This window comes from Ceratotherium simum, chromosome X, assembly GCF_057802395.1.
Source record: "Ceratotherium simum simum isolate JZ-2026a chromosome X, ASM5780239v1, whole genome shotgun sequence".
NCBI lineage: Eukaryota > Metazoa > Chordata > Mammalia > Perissodactyla > Rhinocerotidae > Ceratotherium > Ceratotherium simum.
Genome location: NC_141940.1, coordinates 75,740,445 through 75,752,791, shown reverse-complemented (window position 1 = coordinate 75,752,791; position 12,347 = coordinate 75,740,445). Strand labels below are relative to the sequence as shown.

At 42.4% G+C, this 12,347-nt stretch overlaps 1 protein-coding gene across 2 annotated transcripts in view; it reads left to right on the top strand.

Annotated features, from left to right (window-relative positions):
- The window catches only part of YIPF6 (Yip1 domain family member 6), a 146,623-nt gene that overhangs the window by 64,689 nt on the left and 69,587 nt on the right, over positions 1-12,347 (top strand). The window contains exons 7-8 of one of the 2 annotated variants that reach the window (XR_015550489.1): positions 4,743-4,814; positions 5,697-7,967. The exons of the other annotated variant lie outside the window; for it this stretch is intronic. The gene's annotated coding sequence lies outside the window, so the exon portion shown is untranslated. Of the gene's footprint in view, positions 1-4,742; positions 4,815-5,696; positions 7,968-12,347 lie in introns of those variants that run through there. 2 annotated transcript variants of the gene reach the window in all.

Here is a 12,347-nt window from a genome sequence, read left to right as displayed (position 1 = left end):
TGATGTTCGTATATAATAACCTATAAATATAGCAATCTATATTAAGTTGATGGTCTCTTAAGTTTGACGTCTTTCTAAATGCTCTACTGTTTTACTCCTCTCCTCCCACATTTTATGTTTTTGAGATCATATTTAACCTCTTTTTTGTGAATATGTATCTGTTACCCTCTTATCATGGAAATAGGTAGCTTTAGTACTTTTGTCTTTTGACCTTCCTATTAGTTTCATAGGTTGTTGATCTGCTACCTTTACTGTATATTTGCCTTTACCAGTGATTTCATTGTTGTTCTTGTGTTTTTTGGGGGAATTTTCTTATTCCTATTTGTGGCCTTTTCTTTTCCACTCAAATAAGTCCCTTTAGCATTTCTTGTAAGACTTATTTATTGGTGGAAAACTCCTTTGGTTTTTGCTTGTCTGGGAAACTCTTTATCTCTCCATCCATTCTGATAGATAATCTTACTGGGTAGAGTATTCTTGGCTGTAGGTTTTTTCATTTTAGCACTTCAAATATATTATGCCACTCCCTTCTATCCTGTAATGTTTCTGCTGAGAAGTCAGCTGATAGCCTTATGGGGTTTCTTTTGTATGTAACTTGTTGCCTTTCTCTTGTAGCTTTTTGGATTCTCTCTTTATCTTTAATTCTGGACATTTTAATTATAATGTGCCTTGATGTGGTCCTCTTTGGGTTTATCTTGTTTAGTGGTCTCTGTGCTTCCTGTACCTGGATGTCTGTTTCCTTCCTTAGGTTAGGAAAGTTTTCAGCTATTATTTCTTCAGATAGATTCTCTGCCCCTTTGTCTCTCTTTTCTCCTTCTGGGACACCTATAATATGGATGTTAGTGCACTTGATGTTGTCCCAGAGGTTCCTTAGACTGCCCTCATTCTTTTCAATTCTTTTTCTTTCATTTTTTCAGCTTGGGTGATTTCTTCTAGTCTTTCATCTAGCTCCGTGATCCATTCTTCTGTATCATCTAATTTGCTATTGATTCCCTCTAGTGAATTTTTCATTACCATTATTTTATTCTTCATTTCTGATTTTTTTTTATATTTTCCAGTTGTTTGTTGAAGTTCTCACTGAATGCATTGATTCTTCTCCCAAGATCAATGAGCATCCATATGACTGTTAGTTTGAACTTTTTATCAGTTCAATTGTTTATCTCTGTTTCATTTTGTTCTTTTTGTGACAATTTGTCCTGTTCCCCTTTTTGAAACATATTCCTTTGTCTCCTCATTTTTCCTCTTTATCTGTGCTTATATCTTTGTATTAGGTAGATCAGCTATATCTCCTGATCTTGGAGAGGTGGTGTTATGTAAGAGATGCCTTATGATGCCCAGCAGTGTGCTTCCCTCTTGTCACCAGTTCCAACTGTTCCAGGAGTGTCCCCTGTGTGGGCTACATGTGTCCTTGTGTTGTGGTAGGGTTGCTCTTGCTGCAGGTGCATGGGTAGGCTAGGCTGTCCCCCTGGCCAACTGATTTGTAATTCTTAGCTGCATGCGGCTGCTGTGGTTCCTTCCGTCACTTTATTGGGCGTGTGGAGCCCCAGCACAGTTGGCTTCAAGGTCTAATAGGACATTCCTGCTGCAGTTTTTCTGTCAAGTGAGTAGGCCCCTAGCGTGGCTGGTTGCTAGGCTCAGGGGCTTACAATTGCTGTAGGCCTCTGGGCTGCAAGGCTGTTGTCTGCTCTCTCAGTAATGCATCTGGGTGGGTCCAGCCCCGCACATGGCAGCACACAATTCTTTTGGGCATTAGAAGATGGAGTCAATCCCCTATGTGGCTGTTTGATAGCACAAGTCTGCTGCAGCTGACAAGCCCCACTGCCTGCAGGCCCACACACCCTGTCAGTGCAGTCCTCCCCCTTGTGTATGCCCCCAACCCACTGAAGTGGCCACCCTTACCCTACTGCAAGGATCCACAGGCCCCACCTATGTAGGCCCACAAGCTGCCTGAGGACTTGCTGTTGGGTGGGTCCAGTCTCTAGGCAGGCTGCCAGCCCTGGCTGAGCTGGATTAAATTAGTGCTCTAGTGGGTGGGGCAGATCCCTGTGCTAAAAGGCCAGGGAAAGAACCCCAGTGATGTCTGCCAGCTTCTGTGTCAGTATGCCTGTACTAGGTCACTGTAATGGCTGCCACCAGTGTCTCAGTCCTTGGGGAGGTGGTCCCATCCTGGGGAGATCTATCCTCTCACTGAGATGTGCCCAGAGCCTATCACATGTATCTTTTCACCAAAGAACTGTGTATCTTTCTTTTGGTGATTTTAGGTTGCTTTCAAAAACCAGTGATTTTGTGTGTGGGCCCTTTAAGATCAGGCTTTTTTCCCCCTTATGTGCCATAGCTTTTCTGGGGGTATTCCCTGTTTTTAATAGCCAGGAAAGCCAGATATTATGACACTCATCTCAGTAGTTCAGAGTCCAAAAGCTGCTTATTGTGACAAACCTCTCCTGCTCAGATCCCCCACTCCTCCAGGGAATGCTTTGTACCTTAAGATTGCTCCTGTCTGTGAAGCACCACAGCTAGAATGTGGCTTTTTCCTCTCCTGGAAGGAATTTCTACCTCTTCTACCTCAATCAGCACTGTCCCTTGTTCTGGGGGTTCTTTTTATCCAATTTTCGGTTCTCAAGGGTAATTGTTCCAAGGGTAGGTGTAAATTTCTTGTGTCCATAGGAGGAGGTGAGTTCAGAGTCTTCCTATGCCACCATCTTCCCAGCAATCCTGCACTGTTTCTGAGCATTAGGGGACCCCTTTTCACCTCCTTGCACCAGAACTAGAGGGCTTTTCCTGGAATTCTATCTACACTAATGCTTATTTCTGGGTTTTGTGCTGTATTGAATTCAGACTAGGGGATATTGGAGGGAAGAAAATAGTAAACTCATTGCCACTGGTAGTGGTACTTCAAGTTCCAATTTTCTTTCTCAAGCCTTCTGCTGCTATTTACTTTTCAGAGCCCTCAGTTATCTGCTCCATTCATTCCACCATGTTTTATAGCTGCATTTAATAGGAGAGACAGTGTAAAGTGTGCTTACTTACCCAGAACCAGAATTCCTAATTATTATTTTTAAAATTATTACTTCAAATGATTATTATATTTTTGAAAGAGACACAATGATGTTATTCCAGTGTCATAAGCACAGACTAAAAATTCTTATATTACTGATAAAATACCATCTGGATTACTCACTGAAGACCTGGGCTTCCTTAATCTCATGTTTAATGTCTTTACTTTAGAATATTTGTCACATTTCTACCTAAAGATGATGTTAGAAATGAAAAGAAGAGAATGAATGAACTGTAAATGCAAAGTTTTCATAAGCCTGAAGACTCAAAGAAAGCCTTATGTTGTACTTGACAATAGCATTATGTTTTTTCCTCTTTTTAAACCAAGATGCCCTTGATTCAAATGAAATGTTGTGTAGAAGCTCACTATGTCAACTGGAGAAAAACGTGAGGATCACCTCTGTCTGAGGTGAGGTTAAGCACCTTCCAATGCCTCAGTAAGCCGTAGGGCTATATGGAGCTCGTAAAAATCACTGACATGTACCCAGGCTTGGGAAACACACATGACTATGTTATTTGTGCCATTTTGAACAAGTCATTTCCTCTCTCTGTGCTACCTCATCTGTAAAATGTGTTTCTACATCTGTAAAATGGGCTAATTATACTTACCTCACATATCTGTTGTGAAGATGAAATGAACTTTCATGAGTTAGGCATCTAGAAAATAACAGGTGCTCAATAAATGATAGTTTTTGCTCTTTTAAAGCAATATTTTCTTAAAATACATAGATAATATTACTGCTGGTTAGGCTAAGCACAGATATCCTACATCTTTACTCAAACTTCTCTTGGATCTATAAGATGGAAACTTTTCACCTTGTGTGTTGTTTAAAGCAGTCTAGTTGTTAGACAAACCTTGGTTTGAATCTTGGCTTTTCTGCCAGTAGCTCTGTGATCATATTACTTCCTTCTTCCTTATTCTGAGCCACAGATTCCATACCTGTAAACTGGATATGATAAAGTGTTTACTTCATAGGGTTTTGTGAATCTTACTTTAGCTAATGCATGTAAAGCACTTATCGTGGTGACTGGCATGTAGTAAAAGCTGGCATATAGTAAAGATGAGTTATTTTCTGGGTGAGAAGATAGAAGGTGTTGTACAGCATCATTTTCCAAAGACATAGAATTGTCTGACTCCTTTGTCTTCACCTCTATTTTGGCCATCTCTGGCCATTCCTAGGTTGAAGGCCCTGCTAATTCATGAGAACTATTTTGGAGTATCAGTCAAGCCACTTAATTTCTCTGAGCCTTCCTTTTTTCTTGCTTAAGTTAGAGTACTCTGCCCACCTGCCCCAACCATGACATGCTGGGAGCAAAGGAGGAGTATGATAATTTAAAAATATGTCCACAAATTCTTTGATACTCTTCCCTCCAAAAGGTGGAACCTAAATCCCCTCCCCTGTAGGACTTGCTTCTAATGAATAGCATAAATCAATAGTAACAGTGTGCAGTTTCAGAAACTAAATCATAAAAGGCACTATGGCTTCTTCTGAGCTTTCTCTTATGGATCAGTTATTCTGGGAGAAGTTAGTTGCCATGTCATCAGGACACTCAAACAGCCTAAGGAGAGGCCCATGTGAGTAACTGACGGCTCTGCCAACAGCCATGTGAGCGAGCCATTTTAGTAGTAGATCCTTTATCACTATTCAAGCCTTCAGATGACTGCAGCCTTGCTTATATCCTGTCTACAGCCATGTGAGAGACCCTGAGTCAATGTTCCCAGAAGAGCCACTCCCAAATTCCTGACCTGCAGAAATTTTGAGGTAATAAATGTTTTTTGTTTTAAGCCATTGAGTTTGGGGGGATAATTTGTTATGCAGCAATAGATAACTAATACAGATTTTTGTACCTGGAAGTGGGATGCTATCATAATAATTATCCAAAAATGTGGAAGCAGCTTGAGAATCAGGCAAAAACTGGAGGGAATTTGAGGAGAGTGTTCATGAAAGGCTAATATTTCTTGAACAGATTGTTAGTAGAAGTCTGAACTTTGAGGATGCTGCCAGTGAGGGTTTAAATAGAAGTAAGAAATATGTTATTGGAAAATGAAGGAAGGGAGATCTTTGTTATGTAGTGGCAGAAAGTCTAGCAACACTGTCACCTTAAATTATTTGGAAAGTAGAAAAATGTATCCAATGAACTGGATGATCTAGCTAAGATAATGTCCAGCTAAAATGTTGAAGGTACTGCCTGATTTCTTCTTGCTGCTTATAGTATAATGTGAAAGGAGAGATATAAGCTAAAAGAAGGACGGTTAAACAAAAAGGAGTCTGGATGTGCTGGTTTTGAAGATTCTTATATCCTCCAAATGGTTGCTAACGCTAAAATTAAGAAGTGGCTTTGGAGCAAAGATCACATCCAGGGTACTCTCAGGAAAGCATGGGCTAAAGGTAAAGCCGAAGATGTGACTGTAAAATCCTTTATTAACACCTCAGAAAGATCCAAGATCATGTCTTAGAGAGATGTTCAGTCAGGCAATAGGACTTCTAAGAAGCTTAAGGGTACCCTCCCTTAGTAGTCTCAGCAGAAGCCCAATTTTAGGAAAGGCTTAAAGATATTTTGGGGTGAGTCTTTGGTGTAATAGAGTAAACATTAATAAGATTCATGCAAGCCTCACAAAGTTTTAAAGATAATTATATTTACAGAAACACTTTCAGCTTGGACTGAAAGGGACACAGTCACTGCAAAATGAAGAGACTTTTGGAGCCCCAAAACTCTAATGTCAGCATGAAATCTGTGAAAACTCTTCAGCTGCAAACACAAACTATGTTTCATGGAAAAAGAAAGATGACCCAGAAGGTGGAACCAAGAGCCCAAGGGGGCAGAGCCAAGAGCTATGGAGAATTATTCCCCGACAGGAGTAGCACTGAGTCCTAATCAAGGAACTTCCATAATTTTCCCAGGTAGATTTCAGAATTGTTTATGAAGCAGTGACTCCTTTGTGCCTCCTATTTCCCCCTTTTTTTGTAGAGTAACATCTGTAGAGGTTATCCTGTGCTTTCTCACCATTGTATGTTAGGTGTGTGTGGGACAGATAACTTGTCTCTTTATTTCACAGATAATCAAGTTGAGAGGAAATGTACTTAAGTAGCTATAGCTAATGAACTACAATCGGGGAGCCTCAAGTATGCCTGGACCTGATTTAGATGATGAGATTTGGGACTTCAAGTTGGGGCTATAATTGGATAAGACTTTTGGGTGCCTTGGGAGGGGTGAGTGTAATTTGCATCTGAGAGGAATATCAATAATTTGTGGGCAGTGGGAGAGCTGTGGTAGTTTTGAAATATGTCTACAAATTCTTTGCCACTCATTTCTTTAAAGAGCCTAATTCGCCTCCCCTTGAGGGTGAGATGCTTGTAATGTCTTTCTTCTAATGAATAAGGTAGAGATATTCATTTATGACTTGCTTCTAATGCATAGAATAAAGCAGAGGTGACTCTGTGATTTCAGAGACTAGGTCATAAAAAATCAGTACACTTTCCTCTGTATTGGATCACTCACTCTGGGGTAAGTCAGTTGCCATGTCATGATGGCACTCAAGTAGCCTATGGAGAGGCCCATGTAGTGAGGAACTGAGGACTCCTGCCAACAGCCACGTGACTGAGCCATCCTGAAAGTGGATCCTCCAACCCCACGCAAGCATTTCAGGTGACAGCAGCCCCTGCCAATATCCTGACTGCAGTCACATTAGAGACCCTGAGTCAGAACCTCCCAGGTAAGCTGCTCCTTAATTTCTGACCCACAGAAACTATGAGATAATATATTTGTTGTTTTAAGCTACTAAGTTTTGGTGGTAATTTATTACCCAGTAATAGATAACTGATACAGGGACTGAGTTGAGGAGGTGGGGTATAGTGGGAGACTATCAAGAATGTAGAGAAGCAGGAAGTAAGTGCCAGGCCATGAGCCCTTGACCCCAGGGGTACCTTCTATATAACCATAGAAGAACTTGCAGTATGAGAGAGTTCTTACACCTGGTTAAGATGGTATTGAGGGAAGGTTCCCTCCTCCCTCCTTGCGTCCCCACTCCCGCACTATCACTGTGCTCTTACTGCTTCTGCCCAAGTGGTTTTAGGTGAAATATGCTTCCTCGTGCAATTGAAAAGCTTCATGGACAACTAGGTCTCACAGTTCTCAGAGAGGATGAACAAGTGACATATTTGATATATTAGACTTCTGTCTAGGCAGGCTGACAACCATTTTCTTAAAATATTCTGTGTGGTTTCTGGCAGCTCTTTGTGTGTGAGGGTGGTAGGGAACAGAGAGGTGATGTCCAAACTTCTGCTGCCTTGGGCAGGAGACATCAACACATCTGTTTTCTACCTTTTCCAATGGAATGGATTAACCAGCATAGGATTCTAAGATAGGATAGGTCCTGTCTTAGAATGATGATACCAAGGGAGGACAATTCTAGGAGTTTCCAAGCCACTCCACCATTAGTATGAAAGCCTGGCTAAACTGGGGACTCAGTGTGTGTGTGTGGGCCATCCAGTACAACTCATGACTCAGGCTCTTACATGAATCACTCTCGAGGCTGAGAATGAGTTCACAACGCTATTTAGGCTGTGTCCCCCTAAAGTCTGCTTTTGGGCATACATGCCACCAGCATGCACAATTGTGCTTATCCCTGGGACAGGTTTTGTGCTTTGTCCTGGGAACGCTGTTATCCCTGCTGGGAAATTTCTTAGTCCACTGGGAAAAGGAAATGGTTCATTTCCAGGCTCACTCTTCTTTTCCTCTCTCTACCCCGATTGGCTAACCATGGTACAGGGGTGAGAGGGCTGAGAGCAGTGGTGTGTTAGAGCCAGCTTGTAGCAGCTCACAAGATCTGACTGCTAAATTTTCAATAATTTTGCTTGCTGGTTATTAATTACGGTCATTATTAAAAATTAAATTATATAAACTTACTATTAAATACATTATGTTAAAATATAGGTAATAAATGCTCAAAACTACACACTTCCTAATTATTTTACTACCTTTTACTCATATCTACACTCTTGAAGTTATTTTGTCCCCATACTCTGTATGTTGGAAATACTAAACGTATATAATTGTGTATTACTGTGCATCTCTCCTCAACTCTGCGTTCAGTGGCATAACATTGATAGCTTGGAGTCAGCCATAGTGGGAGTATTTGCACTATGGAAATCATCAAGTCTATTTTTCAGGAGAGCCATCTGTTCTGCATTTACTAGCACCCCACTGTCTGGGCCCCACCTGTAGATACAGGCCAGGGTGAACTCTGGCATTCCACATTTCACTTTTTAAACCAAACCGTTTCAAGAGACTTAGCTAGGCAACCTTCCTGAAACTACAGCAAATCTGAACGGATAAGATAAACAGACATCTCCTGCTGGAAGGAGCCCATGAAACCATGCTTACCCTTGAATGTCAAGATAGGAACCATACAGAGCCGTGGGTGCTGTCAATAATTCAAGCATCCACGACTCAGAAGATTCCTGCAGTGTCCTTCACCTAGGGCAACCTGTGGGTAACATCAGTGGCTGTCCAGTCTTCCTCACTAGGCAAATAGGCATCTTAGAAAAGAATTATCTGAGAGGGAAGGAGACTAGCTGCTCTACAAAGTAACTACAACTACCCCATTAATCTCACCTGAGGGTCTTGAGCTCTTGCAAAAGAGGTACCATTTCAAAATCAGAATCTTGAGATTCAGGGAGTATCTCAAGCAAAACTTGTGTGTGAGGTTATCTGGCACTCAGATCCTCCTGTTGACATTCTTATTATTTATGAAAAAGAAGACAAGAAGCACTTTGATTCAGTGGCAGAGTGGGATCACTACCTGCTTCTGCTCAATTGCATCCTACTGTACAGTTCCAGTAGATCCAGGAATTTGCAAAATTTGAACTCAGTGGGCCATTTATCTTTGTATGCAAGAGAAGAGCTAGTGAAAGGCAGCATTTCAAGTTGGACTGGGACAGTTCATATACCTTGGGCTATCTTGTTGCAGAGAGCGCTAGCTGGCGACCACAGGTTCAGGCTTTTCTTCCATAGCGTAGAGTTGTTTTTGAGAAGGGGCTTCCCAGCCATTTCCCAGCCCTACCCACATCTAGGCAAGGTCATTTGACTAGTTCTTGCCAGTATGACTGGATGTGATGTGTATCATTTCAGGGCCAACATGTTTGAGTAATGTGTATGTGATTCTTCACACTCTCAGGTCTCCATCTGCTGCTGGAACACTAGAGTGGCCTTAAAAGCATAAGGTGGTAGAGCCACAAGATGGAAACAGCTGGGTTCTTGAGTCACCACTTGGAGAAGAGTCGCAGACTCTTCAACAGACTGACTTGAGGGACAAATAAACTTCTATTGTACTAAGCCCCTGGGATGTAGGAGTTGTTTGTTACAGTAGCTAGTGTTACTCTGATTAATACATGTCCTCTAACCTATGCAGTACTCCAGTCAAATTCTAGGGCCTTGTGACTATTATCCTTTGTGGCCCTCTGGACCGAGGAGTGATTGTCTATTTCTAAGGTACTCTGTTTCACTCAGAACCTGGCTCGAATGAGCCCCTGGTCTGAGTAATCCTGGTACCAACCAAAAACTGAGAGAAATCAGATACTGTCCCTCCCACCTTAGGAAATTCTTCATTTGGTGATATTTTGAATCCCCTGCCTCATATCGAACTGACAGGCCCTGTTAGGAGGCAGCAACAACTCAACACCCAGGATGATCAGGGTCTGGCAGAGCCTCAGGATTACTCTGCTTTGGCAGATTTCATGGCACACTCCTACACCAGCACAGCATTCGAGATCCCAGCAAGGGTGTTCTGCCCAGGCCTCACTGCCACCCTGACAGCTTGACAATCAAACTGCTTGTTGAGGTTTCTGGAAGGGGTGCATCTGGCCCAGTGTTCTGAGGGACACAAAAAACATGCAGGAACAAGGATAGACTGGGGAAAATCCCTTGGAAACAGTAACATGAGACTTTGTCTTATACTTTTATCCCTCCTTTCCCAGGGCTACAATGCCACATTTGCTGTGGGGCAGATGACCTGACTAAAATAGTCTACTTCCTGCCCTGCCACTTCAGTTCCATTATCTGCTGCCCCACTGTCTGGTGCCTGCAGGAGACACTCCAACTCCTTGACTAGCACTGCCGCACTGTGTTAAATCAATAACCCATCCATCTAGTACCTTTTCCAGGGTCTCCAACTACCATTCTACTGTCCACTGCTTATCTCCTTCAGATAAATCGTCAGATGAAGTATGTTGAACCAGGCCCTCAAATGCCCTGGCATTCTACCTGCCACACACAGGACTCTTGAGCCCTCTGACCTCCCTGATGACCAAGTTTGACATCTTAAACACCTCTACCTAGAACCCCTAACCATTTCAGTGAGGAAAGATGCTATCTCTGCTATTTGCCTGCACACTCAGTACTGCCAGGTCAATAGCCTGTGAGAACTCCAGGTTGCCCATGACACCATGCAAGATGCTCATCTACCATTGAATACTGCTTAGTGGAATGGGGAGGTGGGTATGCTGGGAAGCTGATATTTTTTTCCTCCTGCCCCACATTCTACCTCACCTTTCCAAAAGCAACCCTCATGCAAACTAGGAGGACCTGTTTCTGGCACCATTCCAGATCTCTGAAATCATTAGCCACTCTCACTGCTGCCTCAGCTCTACTCACAGCAGTGTATAAGGGGGTCCACAGGGTTCCTTCAGCTCCTTGTAGATACCTGGCTTCAGGCTGTCACAATACCACCCACCTCAAGAGACCAATCCAAAGAAGGAGGCTATAATAAGAACTGATCATTCATTTATTTATTCCACAAATGTTAATTGAGCACTAAATATGTGGCAGATGCTGTGCTAGGCACTGGGGATACAACAGTAAACAAAACAAAGTCCCTCTCTCATTTCTCATGTAGCAGGACACTCTGGTAATGGGAGAGACACAATAAATGAATAATTAAGTAAAGATGTGTCAGATGGGCATAAGTGCTGGGAAGAAAAATAAAGCAGAGTAAAGAGATAGATTATGACTTGAAGGGGGGTGCTATTTTGGAAACAGTGGTCAGAGAAGGCTTCTCTGAGATGCTGACATTTGAATGACGTCCTGAATGCAGCGACGTGGCAAGCCATGGGAGAAGAGTCTTCCAGGAGAGAGGACAGCAAGTGCCAAACAACCTGAGATCTGAATAAGTGTGCTGTGGTTGAGGAATAGGAAGAAGGCCAGAGAGACCACCTACTCTTTAAAAGACCATCAGAATTAGCTACCCCTCATGCCTTACTTTTCTGCTTATCTGAGTTACCACAAGAAGGAAATTCAAGCCGGCCATTATCACCTGGACCATTCTCTTTGCTTGGCTTTTTTTTTTTTTTTTTACTCGTCTTTTATTTATTTATTTTTTTCAGGTGTACATCATTGTACTTCTATTTCTGCATGGACTACATCATGTTCACCACCAAAATAGTAATTACAACCCATCACCACACACATGTACCGAATTATCCCTTTCACCCTCCTCCCCCGCCCCTTCCAATCAGGCAAGAGAAAGAAATAAAAGGGATCCAAATTGGAAAGGAAGAAGTGAAACTGTCACTATTTGCTTGGCTTTGTACATTCTCTAACACAACTCCAGCTCCCACACCTCTCTGACCCCCCAAAACCTCCACTGTGCCCTAATTCAACCAAACTCTCCCCTTTCTCCATGCTTGCACTCAAATAGCTAAACATGGCTGGAGGGAAAATAAAGCTATGTTGAATGGTCTCACTTTAAATTCATGACCACAATACTTGAGCCCCTTAAGTTTCCTGACAATCAAACAACATGTTCCTAGCCATTCACTCTCTGATTCTTCTAGATCACCATTTCACACCTTTTCCTCTCTCCTCAAAACTCCAACGCCTTTCCCTCTCCCTACTCTTAGCGATAACCTCACTTCTTATTTTTTGGCTAAAGAGAAGCAATCAGAAGAGAAGTAGCTCACCTTCCAACAACCAGATCAATCACTTTCCTGACATCTGTGCTCATACTCTCTGCCTTTCCTTTGAATACAAAGGATGTACTCACTATGCCACTCTCACAAGTCTATCCCTCCACTGTGAACTGGACCTCAGTCCCTCCTGCCTATTCAAGGACCTTGCTTCTGTAAATAGACCCTCTCTTTCTCTTGAATTCATCAATATTTTCCTGTCTTCTGGATCAGTCCCATCAGCTTATCAATATGCTTCTCTGTACTCCATGTCCACTGCCAACTGCTCCCCAATTCGCTGCTATCCTCTGTGGTGAAGCACAACAAAGAACTGTCTGTAATTTCTGGCTCCAC